This window comes from Budorcas taxicolor, chromosome 14 (genome assembly GCF_023091745.1).
Source record: "Budorcas taxicolor isolate Tak-1 chromosome 14, Takin1.1, whole genome shotgun sequence".
NCBI lineage: Eukaryota > Metazoa > Chordata > Mammalia > Artiodactyla > Bovidae > Budorcas > Budorcas taxicolor.
In genome coordinates, this window is record NC_068923.1 from 70785353 (window position 1) to 70798877 (window position 13525).

Here is a 13525-nt window from a genome sequence, read left to right on the forward strand (position 1 = left end):
AATTAATAGTTAAAACATTCATACTGCCCAAACTAACCTACAATTTTATGTAATTCCCATCAAAACCTCAATGACATTTTTCAAAAGAGTAGAACAAAACAACCTAAAAGTTGTATGGAACCACAAAACACCCTGATTAGTGAACACAATCTTGAGAAAGAAGAATAAAGCTGGGGTCACCACACTTCCCGATTTCAAACTATATTACAAAGCTATAGTAATCAAAACAGTATGGTTTTGGTGTTAAAATAAAGACAATAAGCAATAGAACAGGAAATAAATCCACAAATTAGTCAATGAATTTATGACAACATAGCTTCAAATATAAAACATTAAATGGACAGTCTCAATAAATGGTGGTGAGAACCAGACAGTCGCATGCAAAAGAAAGAAACTAGACCATTATCTTTGGAGAAGGCAATGGCACCCCACTCCAATACTCTTGCCTGGGAAATCCCATTGACAGAGGAGCCGGGTAGGCTACAGCCCATGGGGTCACGAAGAGTCAGACACGACTAAGCAACTTAACCTTCACTTTTCACTTTCATGCACTGGAGAAGGAAATAGCAATCCACTCCAGTGTTCTTGCCTGGAGAATCCCAGGGACAGAGGAGCCTGGTGGGCTGCTGTCTATGGGGTTGCACAGAGTCAGACATGACAGATGTGACTTAGCAGCAGCAGCAGCAGCAGACCATTATCTTATACCACAAACAAAAACTAGCTAAAAATGATTTAAAGACTTGAACAATGACCTGAAATCATAAAATTAGAAGAAAACTAAGGTGATAAACTATCTGACTGGCTTTAGCAACAACTTTTTCTATTTGACAACAGAAGTAAAGGCAAGAAAAATGAACAACATGTGGGACTATATCAAATTAAAAAGCTCTACACAACAAAAGAAACCACCCACAAAGTGAAAAGGCAACATATTGAAAGGGATAAAAATATTTGCAAATCATATATTTGATAGTGGGTTAATATCCAAAATGAGTTTTAAAAAATTCATTCAATAGTAGAACAAACAAAACCACAGAAAATATTGATGTAAAAATGGATAGAGGATAAGATTAAGACATTTTTCCAAAGAAAGTGTACTTATGGTCAACAGATACATGAAAAGGTATTCAACATTGCTAATCATCAGTTCAGTTCAGTTCAGTTCAGTCACTCAGTCGTGTCCGACTCTTTGCGACGTCATGAATCGCAGCATGCCAGGCCTCCCTGTCCATCACCATCTCCCAGAGTTCACTCAGACTCACGTTCATCGAGTCAGGGATGCCATCCAGCCATGTCATCCTCTGTCGTCCCCTTCTCCTCCTGCCCCCAATCCCTCCCAGCATCAGAGTCTTTTCCAATGAGTCAACCCTTCGCATGAGGTGGCCAAAGTACTGGAGCTTCAGCTTTAGCATCATTCCTTCCAAAGAAATCCCAGGGTTGATCTCCTACAGAAAGGACTGGTTGGATCTCCTTGCAGTCCAAGGGACTCTCAAGAGTCTTCTCCAACACCACAGTACAAAAGCATCAATTCTTCAGCACTCAGCCTTCTTCACAGTTCAACTCTCACATCCATACATGACCACAGAAAAAAACATAGCCTTGACTAGACGGAAGGAGAAAAGGAAAGATATAAGCATCTGAATGCAGAGTTCCAAAGAATAGCAAGAAGAGATAAGAAAGCCTTCTTCAGCGATCAATGCAAAGAAATAGAGGAAAACAACAGAATGGGAATGACTAGAGATCTCTTCAAGAAAATTAGAGATACCAAGGGAACATTTCATGCAAAGATGGGCTCAATAAAGGACAGAAATGGTATGGACCTAACAGAAGCAGAAGATATTAAGAAGAGGTGGCAAGAATACATGAAAGAACTGTACAAAAAATATCTTCATGACCCAGATAATCATGATGATGTGATCACTAGTCTAGAGCCAGACATCTTGGAATTTGAAGTCAAGTGGGCCTTAGAAAGCATCACTACGGACAAAGCTAGTGGAGGTAATGGAATTCCAGTTGAACTGTTTCAAATCCTGAAAGATGATGCTGTGAAAGTGCTGCACTCAAGATGCCAGCAAATTTGGAAAACTCAGCAGTGGCCACAGAACTGGAAAAGGTCAGTTTTCATTATACTCCCAAAGAAAGGCAATGCCAAAGAATGCTCAAACTACCACACAATTGCACTCATCTCACATGCTAATCATCAGAAAAATGCAAATCAAAACCACAATGAAACTGCATCTTATACCTGTTAGAATGGATATTATTGAAAAGATAAGAAATAACAAGTGTTGCCAAGGATGCAGAGAAGGGGAATGCTTGTGTCCTGGGAATGTAAATTGGTGTATTTACTATGGAAAACAGTACAGAATTTTTAAAAAAATTAAAAATAGAACTACCATATGATACAGCTATTCCACTTCTGGGTATTTATCTGAAGGGAACAGAATTACTTACTGGAAAAAATATCTACTCCTCCATGTTCACTGCAGCATTATTTACAATAGCCAAGACATGAATTACCCTAAGTGGCTGCAGACAGATGGATGGATAAAGACATTTTATATGTATGTATAAGCAATGGAATATTATTCAGCCATAAAAGGAAGGAAATTTTGCCATTTGTGACAACATGGATGGACTTTGAGGGACTTATGTTAAGTGCAATAAGAGGAAAAAAATACAAATACCATATGATCTCACTTCTATGTGGAATTTAAAACAAGAAAAGAAAACTGGAGTTCATACGGACAGAGGAAACAGTGGTGCCAGAGGTTGGGAGGATGGACAAAATGAGTAAAGGTGGTCAAAGGATACACACTCACAGTTATAGAATACATGTCATGAGTATGCAATGTACAGTATGACTATAGTTAATGTATATATGAAAGTTGCTAAGAGAATAGATGATGCATGTTATCTAGACTTACTGTGTTATCATTATGCAATATATACAAATATCAAATCATTTTTTGTACATCTGAAATTAATACATTGTTATATGTCAATTATATCTCAATGAAAAAAGGTTTTTAATAACAAAATGCAAAGAATTTAGGAAGAAAAAAGTATAAGGATAAAAGCACTAAAAAAATAAAAACATATATCTCTTAAGTAACATAAATAGCAATATATAAGGATATATATAAGGATAAAAACATAAAGGGCTTCCCTAGCAGCTCAGCTGGTAAAGAATCTACCTGCAATGCAGGAGACCGCAGTTCAGTTCCTGCATTAGCAAGATCCACTGTGGATAGACTACCCACTCCAGTATTTGTGAGCTTCCCTCGTGGCTCAGCTGGTAAAGAATCTGCCTGCAGTGTGGGAGACCTGGGTTAGGAACATCCCCTGGAGAAGTGATAAGCTACCCACTCCAGTATTCTGACCTGGAGAATTCCACGGACTGTATAGGCCACGGAGTGGCAAACAGTCAAATATGACTGAGCGACTTCCACACTTCAAAAACATAAAATAAAATTTTAAAAACCATAAATCTATTAAGCAACAGAAGTAGTAATATATATTTATACAGTTTTAGATGTGTAGAAACATATCTAGAAACAAATTTCTATTTAATTAAGGATTAATTAAATTATTAGATTACAATAATTCTATAAAATAGAATTTTTTGATTACAATAATTTCTATGATTAAAATTAGAAATTATAGTAAAGGATAGAAAAACTGATTTGCTAATATTTATTACTAAAATTGACTCAAATGTGAAGCCAAAAGAACCTATTGATAAAAAGAAATCTACTTCATAATCATTACATGAGATGGTGAAAAAGACAATCAATAAAATTTTCACACTTACTGGTGCTTAATGCAACAGTTAATAGAAATTTCCATTCAAAAAGGAATTAATAAGGATTCCTATTCTGATCTTTATTTCTTTTTTCTGTAAGTTCTTACTAATTACAATAAGAAACAAGTCAGAAAACATAGCTGTACTGATTTGCTGTTTATTGTAATTGATTAGAACAGTATGGAGATTCCTCAAAAAATTAAGAATGGAACTATTATATGATTCAGCTGTTCCACTTCTGGGTATTTATCTGAAGAATACCAAAAAATTAATTCAAATAGGTACATATACCTTTATGTGAATTGCACATTACTTACAACAGCCAAGATAGGAAAGCAATCCAATGAGTGGATAAGATATTGTACACACAGACACACAGCAACACAACTCAGCTAAGAAAAATAAACTTTTGCCATTTGTGACATGCGTGGACCTTGATCATATTATGCTAAGTGAGATACGTTAGATGAAGGCAGAAAAATACCATATAATTTCACTCATATGTGGAACATAAAAGTAAAACAAGACTGAAACAAATACTTAGGTACAGAGAATAAAGTAGTGGTTACCACAGTGCAAGGAATGTGGGAAGAGGGTGAAATGGGTAAAAGGAGTCGATTGCATGTTAATGAATGAAAACTAAACTTTTATCAGGTAGCACACTTTAGTGTATACAGAAGTAGAAATATAATATTCTACACGTGAAACATACATGTTATAAGCCAATGTTACCACAATAATCAATTGGCTATTTAAAAATTGATATGTGCCCACTTCGGTAGTACATACACTAAAAAAAAAAAAAAACAAAAAAGATGTAAGAAAATATAAAAATAAGAAAGCCATTTTTAAAGTCCTTTTTTTTTGCAGGTGTGCTTACAGTCTTTATTGAATTTGTTACAATATTGATATCACTTCTATTATGTTTTGGTGTTTCAGCCATGAGACTTGTGGGATCTTTGCTCCCTACATGCAGCCCACCGGGCTTCTCTGTCCACAGAATTTTCCAGGCAAGAATACTGGAGGGGGTTGCCATTTCCTCCACCAGGGGATCTTCCTGACCCAGGGATCAAACTTGTGTCTCCTGCGTTAGCAGGCAGATTCTTTACTACTTGAGCCAACCAGGAAGCCCCTTACCCCCCTCATCAGGGATCAAACTGGTACCCTCAGTCATCAGGAGTTACAATAATACAAAACCCCCAAATCAATCAACAGATGACTCACTGCACAATCAAACATATATAGATCATTCTATTTGAATGGAGATGGAAAAACTGATGTGGAGAAAATAAATTAGATCATGGTGGTGGTTTAATCGCTAAGTCATTACTGCACCCCCAAAACATAAAAGAACAGTTTTGCAGTGGTTTTGCTACCTGGGAAGAGCCAGGATAAGTAAAATAAAGAAGAAACTGTCCTCGGGCCTCTGGGGAAATTTCCAAAAACTGAGCTTGGTTTAAATAGGGAGAACTTTCCCACTCATTGCACCATAAATGTAGACTTCTTACTCCCTGTATGTATCAGTTTCCACGTGCATATCTCATGTCTTCTTCCAGTATCACATTTAACAAATCTTTCCAGAATACATGGGTCCAAGATATCTACTATGGTGATGAAAACAATCTCTAGCTAGCCATTTGGGACTAAGCCAAGAATCTAATATGGGACATCAAGGAGAAAACATACCTAATTTTATCAGAAGTTTATTGTTTATGAGGTTTTCATCAACAATCTTGCATTTGAAATATAGGACCTTAAATAAAAGGTAAATTTTGAATATGGCTTCCCAGGTGGCTTAGTGGTAAGGAATCTGTCTGTCAAGCAGGAGATGAGGGTTCAATCCCTGGGTCAGGAAGATCCCCTGGGGAATGAAATGGCAACCAGTATTTTCCAGTATTTTTGCCTGGAGAATCCCATGGACAGAGGAGCCTGGTGGGCTACAGTCCATGGATTTGCAAGAGTCAGACACAACTTAGTGACTAAACAACAATAAATTTTGAATATACTGATGTGTGAGAAGGACCAGCCCATGATAAATAATAAAAAAGCAAATAATCAGGAAAGTTTGGGCACACAGGAGAAGACATGAAGAAATACAATGGGCAATAAGATTAGTGAGTAAATGTTAGTTTGTTAAGGCGGCCATAGCAAAGTACTACTTACTGAGTGACTTCTAAATTTATTCTCAATGTTTTGGAGGCTAGAAATAGGGGATCAATGTGTCAACAGGGCCATGCTCCCTCTCCAAGCACTAAAGAAAAATCTGTTCCAGGACTTTCTCCTAGCCTCTGGAGATTTGATTACCTCTGTAAAGAACCTATCTCCAAATAAGGTCACATTCTAAGATACTGGGAGTTAAGACTCCAGTGAGTCTTTTTTGAGCAGTAACAGGAGAGACACCATCAATCCATGACAATAAGCAACAGATCAGGAAGGACTATATTTAGTATAATGAAGAAGACCCAGGTTTTGAACCCTGGGTGAGGAAGATCCCCTGGAGAAGGGAAGGGCAACCCACTCCAGTATTCTTGCCTGCAGAACTCCATGGACAGAGAGCCTGGTGGGCCACAGTCCATGGGTTGAAAAGAGTCGGACACGACTTAGCAACTAAGTAACTGATGGAGTAAAGTACTGCCTAACAATACCTTAGGTAATAACGTAAGTGAAATGATTTTAGTTCAAGGAAGAAGTAAAAATGAGAGGACGATAAATGAATGTAGTTATCAAAAGCAAAAAAGTTAAATGTGGTTAACAAGGTCAGAATAAGCTATTACAACTTACCTATGCTTTGTTATTTCTTCTGGAAATTAGGAATTTGTAATTCAGGTCATAGAAGAACTACACCAAAACATAGATTTTAGCAAAAAATACTGGAGCTACCAAGAAAAGTTGAACCAACAGCCTACAAAAATGGACCATAACAAAGAAATCTGCTGGAGGATATATAATCCCAAGAAGTTTGCATGCTCTAACAATGAACAGCAGATGGTACTAAGTCCAAAGAACATTGGTAAATAAAATAGCCAATGGTTTCAATCAGTTGAAATACTGGAATGTTAACTCCAAATCCTATGTAAACCAGTTTCCAGAGAGAATTTTTTTCTTTTTAAGTGAAAACATATTTGCATTTTGATGGCACATTTCTTCCAAGGCTTTCAAAGCATTTCTATGGCAAGTTTTTCTGCTTTATGAGTAATCCAGGGCAAGTCACTTTTAAGTTGATATTGTGTTGTTGTTTTCATTATAAATGTAGAATGCATATTTCAGGTTCCTTGCAGTTTCTGGAGTTGGGGGAGTAGTAACTATCATTTATAACAATGTGTATGCACATGAATAAAATATGAGTATATTTTAAACTATATAAACATGAACAATCTAGGAAATAACAGACTTATAAGCATATCACCATAAAAAATCCAGTTCTGTACTAGTTAAAGCTTTTTGCAGAATGTTAAGAGTAGGTACAAAGCTAATGTATTTGAGTTTATTATGCAAAATTAATATACTTCATAGAAAAACACTTATATTAACACCACAGTAAAATCATCTCTAACATAGGTTATGTTTTAAAATAAGTACAAAAGAGAATATTGCATGTTGTAAAAATTATGTTTAATAGCCCATTAAATCACCATAAACTACACTATGTGAGTACACTGTGCACTCTCTCTCTCCAATACAGAATTTAATTGGTTCTGGTTTTCTGTCCAGCACCAAATAAAGCTAAAGTAATTAGCTAATACATAAAGTTCATATTGTTATAGGTGATTATAGATTCTTCATACTAATATATGTAGTTGAATTTGGATAAATATAATGTGAATATGACAGCTCCACTTTCATGATTAGAATTTACTGATTTTACTCAAATCAATAAAGCAAAAGCAAAAATAAACAAGTGGGACTACATCAACTAAAAAGCTTCTGCACAGCAAATTGGAACCATCAATAAAATGGAAAGATAGCCTATAAAAATGGAGCAAATATTTGCAAGCCATATATCTGATAAGAGTTATTATATTCAAAATATATAAAGAACTCATACATTCAATAGCAAAAACAATACAATTTAAAAATAGGAAGAACTGAGTAGATATATAAGACATAAAGATGACTAACAGGTATATGAAAAGGTATTCAGTATCACTAATTATCAGGGAAATGGCAATCAAAACCACAATAATATCACCTCATGATTTTTAGAATAGCTATTATCAAAATGATATGAAATAACAAGTGTTGACAAGGATATGGAGAATATAGAGCCCTTCTTCACTGTTGGTGGGAATGCAAATTGGTGCAGTCATTATGGAAAACAATACGGAAATTCCTTTAAAAATTAAGACTAGAACTACCCTTAATCCAGCAATTATATTTCTGTGTATTTATCTCAAAGAAATGAAAATACTAACTTGAAAAGATATCTATACTCCCATCACAGCATTCTTTATAATCGCCAAGACATGGAAGCAACCCAAGTATCCATCAATGGACAGATGGATAAAGAAGTTGTGTGTGTGTGTGTGTGTGTGTGTGTGTGTGTGTGCAGGTGTGTGCGCGCACACACACACAAACACACGGAATATTACTCAAGAATAAGAAAGAAGGAAATCGACATTTGTGACACCATAGATGGACCTTCAGGGCTTTATGCTAAGTGAAGTAGGACAGAAAAAGACAAACACTGCTGAGAGATCCAAGATCGTTTCTTTTCTGCCTCCTGCCATCTCTTTGTAAAGATTCTATGCCTAAATTATCACATTCTCAAATTTGCCCAGCTACTTAAATGGGATGTGGGTCACAGAAAATACGTACAAAAAAAGCTAAAATACAGCATATGGTGAATGGAGATAAAAATTCAACTTCAATGCATTAAGTTGAAGTGAGCCATTTGCTCCACATATATCTCATAAAACTGTTAAGACAATTTTTAAATCACTTTAGTGTTCCCTCTAAAGGAATTTCGTATTAATTATCACATGTTATCTTAAATATTCTCTTGGTTTAATAAAATATAGTAAAAGAAAGTCCTGAAAATCAGAACAAATCTTAACCAATGTTCTCAGTAACATTACATACATAAAAATAAAATAAATGCATGCCAAAATTAACTGAGATAGAAAAATAACAAAAGTTCTGCATTAAGTAAGAAGGAATAAAAGTTTAAATGTGCCATTTCCTTTTCATTCCAACTAGCTTACTTCTGCTTATAATAATATTTTAGGATATATTTTCCTAGATGCTTTCTGAATTTAGACATTTCACTCTTTGGCCCTGATATTTACACAGCAGGAAAGCATGCCATTATGGGAAACACTGAGATTCCAGAGGACTCTGAATTAGTAACAGGAGATGTCTTCTTTGTTAACAGCTTTCAAGAACTCTCCTTAGTCCAGATATTACAAATTTCAAACAATAATAATAATCACCTAAATACATAATTCACGGATTTTTTTCTGATTAAAAAGGCTATATACATGCCCTCTGGAAAAATGTCACATTAAAAAATGTGACAAGAGAAGTAAAATCTTGAGCAATCTCCCTTAAGTAACCTTTATTTCATCATAAACAATGAAAGGTACTATGGTTAAAAAAAAAAAAACAGCAAAAAATGAATTTAATTTGTTTTTAAATAGTTCACAACTCTCAAATCTTAGAAGCATCTGCTTTGAAAAAAAATTAGTTTAGATTATCAGTTGAAATGGAGGCACACATTCTTTATCCATTCAAAATAATGATTCTTCATTCAGCAACTATCCATTCAAAATATACAGATTAAGGCACTCTTTTAGGTCATGAGAGTGAACCAAACAAACATAAATTTGTGCCTTTATAGAAATTACATTCTAGTTAAGACGGGGGAATAATAAACATACACACACAAAAAAGAAAAACCTTTTTATTATGTTACTATTTTAAAAGGTGATAGGTTTTGAAGAAAAAATAAAGCAGAGAAGGGGAAAAGAGATTGCTGAGGAGTAAATAGCTTTGTAACTTTAAATAGGCTGGTTAGAAAAGGCCTCGCTGATGATACCAGAGCAGAGCTGCAGGAGATGAAGAAAGGAGCTGCACCAATGTCTAGGAAATAAGAGTTTCAGAGATTTCTCACACTTTCTTAGTCCCTGTCCCATCAAAGAAAAAAATCGAAAGACATTTTAGCAATTATTGATTTCCATTGTTGCAGTTTAGAGTTAAAACCACTTAGTCACTGTTTTTTATCAATGAGTATCTCATAGCCCTGTTAAAATATATACAATAAGGCTTAACATCACTTGTTCATTCTCTGCCCATTCTTGATCAGTTCTTTACCAATCATTTCATTCCTTATGGAAATTCAACATAACATGGGCCACAATCATAAAGAATTCAGCTTTATTGAAATTACAGCCAAAATTTTAGATTCTCATACTTTTAGACTATGAAAAGATTTTCAGGGTGTGTGTGTGATGGTATTTAGCAACTGACACACAGGATCATGTTGAAGAGACAAGAATAAACAGTGGGGACTATAAAGAGCTGGAATGGGCAAGTTTCAAGTGCTGGAAAACACTTGGGATTTTTGAAAGGAAAAAACCACACAAACAGGCACTCCAGTTTACATATGACACATACCCTTTTTTGAATAAAGGCAAATTTAACTTAAAAATTACTCATCATATGTTGGTAATATAGCTCTCATGTTTCCACTTGAGAATCCCTAGTCTGGACTTTAAGAAGATGTGTCTTGAGTGAAAACACCTTTTCCTTGACTCACACTGCCTTGCCCTCCACCTAGCCAGGCCATATAAAGACTCTCTGGATTTTATGGAGATAGATCTAGATAAAGATGAGATAAATGTAGAGAATTTCAAATGAACCCCAGATAAACTTGTGGGATCAGAAACTAAAAATGACTTATTTCTCACATTCTAGATAGAGAGTTTGAAAGATCACAAGACCATCATCACCACACAAGGGATGAGGGCAAACTCTACAAAATCTAAAAGTCATAGGACTAAGCCTGTATTATCCCATTCTCACCACCTCACTGTTTTATCTGATCTTGCTGACAAGAGAAACATTCTATTCTCTAATGCCAAGTGCCTGCAGAGGTTGCCTACGAGAGACCTGTTGAGGAATCACTGCTAGCTTGTGAGAAAGATTATCTGGAAGGCACGCAGGTTTGTCTCTCAGCTGACACCTTGCATACAGAGCTTATTAAATTTAGATTCTCTTATCAGAGGGATGTACAATATTTTTGTCAACTATTTGGACAAGTTTTCACTCCAGGCTATATCCTAACATACTTCTAAGAAGCAGTTTGGGACTATCTATCTAGGTATAAACTGAAACGGGAGAAATGGTTGCACACCCTTTAACTCCCCAGGAATTGAGGAGTCATCTTTTCACACCAAAGTTGACCCCCGATGCCAAGAAGCATAGCTTCAAAGCAAAGATGAGGTTAGAGCTGCTCTTGCAGTCAATGACTATAAGTGGAAAAGAGCATCCAAATTTATGTTTCTCTAATTGCCAACAATCAAGGCCCACATATGGAAAAGGTTTGTTTCCATAGGGAACAATCCTCAATAATCGGATCTTAAGTGATTCCCTGCCTGACCATACAACTTGTTCATCATCAGTGGCTCATGAGGAGGTAAAAACACCACAGCTTAGCTTTGGGAAAGAACAAGAAATAGTGGGAGCTCAGTAATATGTTGTTCAGCTGAATAGGATGCAAGTATTCTAGGTAAATAGCAAGTCATCAGAGAAGGCAATGGCACCCCACTCCAGTACTCTTGCCTGGAAAACCCATGGATGGAGGAGGCTGGTAGGCTGCAGTCCATGGGGTCGCTAAGAGTTGGACATGACTGAGTGACTTCACTTTCACTTTTCACTTTCATGCATTGGAAAAGGAAATGGCAACCCACTCCAGTGTTCTTGCCTAGAGAATCCCAGGGACAGGGGAGCCTGGTGGGCTGCCATCTCTGGGGTCACACAGAGTCAGACACGACTGAAGCGACTTAGCAGCAGCAGCAGCAAAGTAAGGAGGAAGGCAATTAGTGGGGTTCTTCTACTACAACTGGTGTGACTTTCCAAATTACATAATCTGGCTCTCAGTCTCCCAGTTACAAGGGGGAATAATGGTAACACCTGAGCTGGCAGGCTTATTATTATTATTGTATACATATGGCACTTAATGCAATACCTGTCATACATTAAGCTTCCAAAATGTGATAGGTATTATTTTTATTTTTACTTACTACTGTTGTTTAGTCGCTAAATCCTGTCTGACTCTTTTGTGATGCCGTGGACTGTAGCCTACCAGGCTCTGTCCATGGTATTTTCCAGGCAAGAATAGTGGAGTGGGTTGCCATTTCCTTCTCCAGGGGATCTTCTTGACCCAGGAATTGAACCTGTATGTCCAACAATGGCAGGTGTATTCTTTACCATGGAGCCACCTGGGAAGTTCTTACTATCTACTTTATTATTGCCTGACCATCCTGATTGTATTCAGTTAAAATTATTATGTTGTTGCTTCCTTAATTGACATTCTGTGAAAAATCACAGCAAACCAAAGTATCATTTTTCATTCACTTCTAAGAGACTACTTTTCCTTGTCACCATACAACCCATGTCTCCTTCCTTTCCCAATAGGAATGAGCCTTTTAAAACTAGATTTTTCTGGGGCATCCCTGGTGGCTCAGTGGTAAGGAATCCTACTGCCAGTGCAGGAGACACAGGTTCAAGCCCTGATCCAGGATGATCCCACATGCCACAGAGCAACTGAGCCTGTTTACTACAATGATTGAGCCTGTGATCAAAGGCCACGTGCTACTACTAAAAAGATTGCCAGGAGAAATATCAATAACCTCAGATACATAGATGGCACCACCGTTATGGCAGAAAGAGAAAAAGAACTAAAGAGCCTCTTGATGAGCAGAGTGAAAAAGTTAGCTTAAAACCCAACACTCAGAAAACTAAGATCATGGCATCTGGTCCCATCATTTCGTGGCAAATAGATGGGGAAACAATGGAAACAGTGAGAAACTTTATTTTCTTGGGCTCCAAAATCATTGCAGATGGTGACTGCAGCCATGAAATTAAAAGACGCTTGCTCCTTGGAAGAAAAGTTATGATCAACCTAGACAGCATATTAAAAAGCAGAGACATTACTTTACCAACAAAGGTCCGTCTAGTCAAAGCTATCATTTTTCCAGTAGTCATTTATGGATGTGAGAGTTGGACTATAAAGAGCACCGAAGAATTGATGCTTTTGAACTGTGGTGTTGGAGAAGACTCTAGAGAGTCCCTTGGACTGCAAGGAGATCCAACCAATCCATCCTAAAGGAAATCAGTCCTGAATATTCATTGGAAGGACTGATGTTGACGCTGAAACTCCAATACTTTGGCCACCTGATGCGAAGAACTGACTCATTGGAAAAGACCCTGAGGCTGGGAAAGATTGAAGGTTGGAGCAGAAGGGAATGACAGAGGATGAGATGGTTGGATAGCATCACCGACTCAATGGATATGAGTTTGTGTAAGCTCTGGGAGTTGGTGAGGGACAGGGAGGCCTGGCATGCTGCAGGCCATGTGGTCGCAAAGAGTCAGACATGACTAAGTGGCTGAACTGAACTGAAGCTCCATAGAGCTCATGTTCTGAAACAAAAGAAGCTACTACATGAGTAGCCCACATACCACAACTAGAGAATAACCCCTGCTCTCTGCAACTAAAGAAAA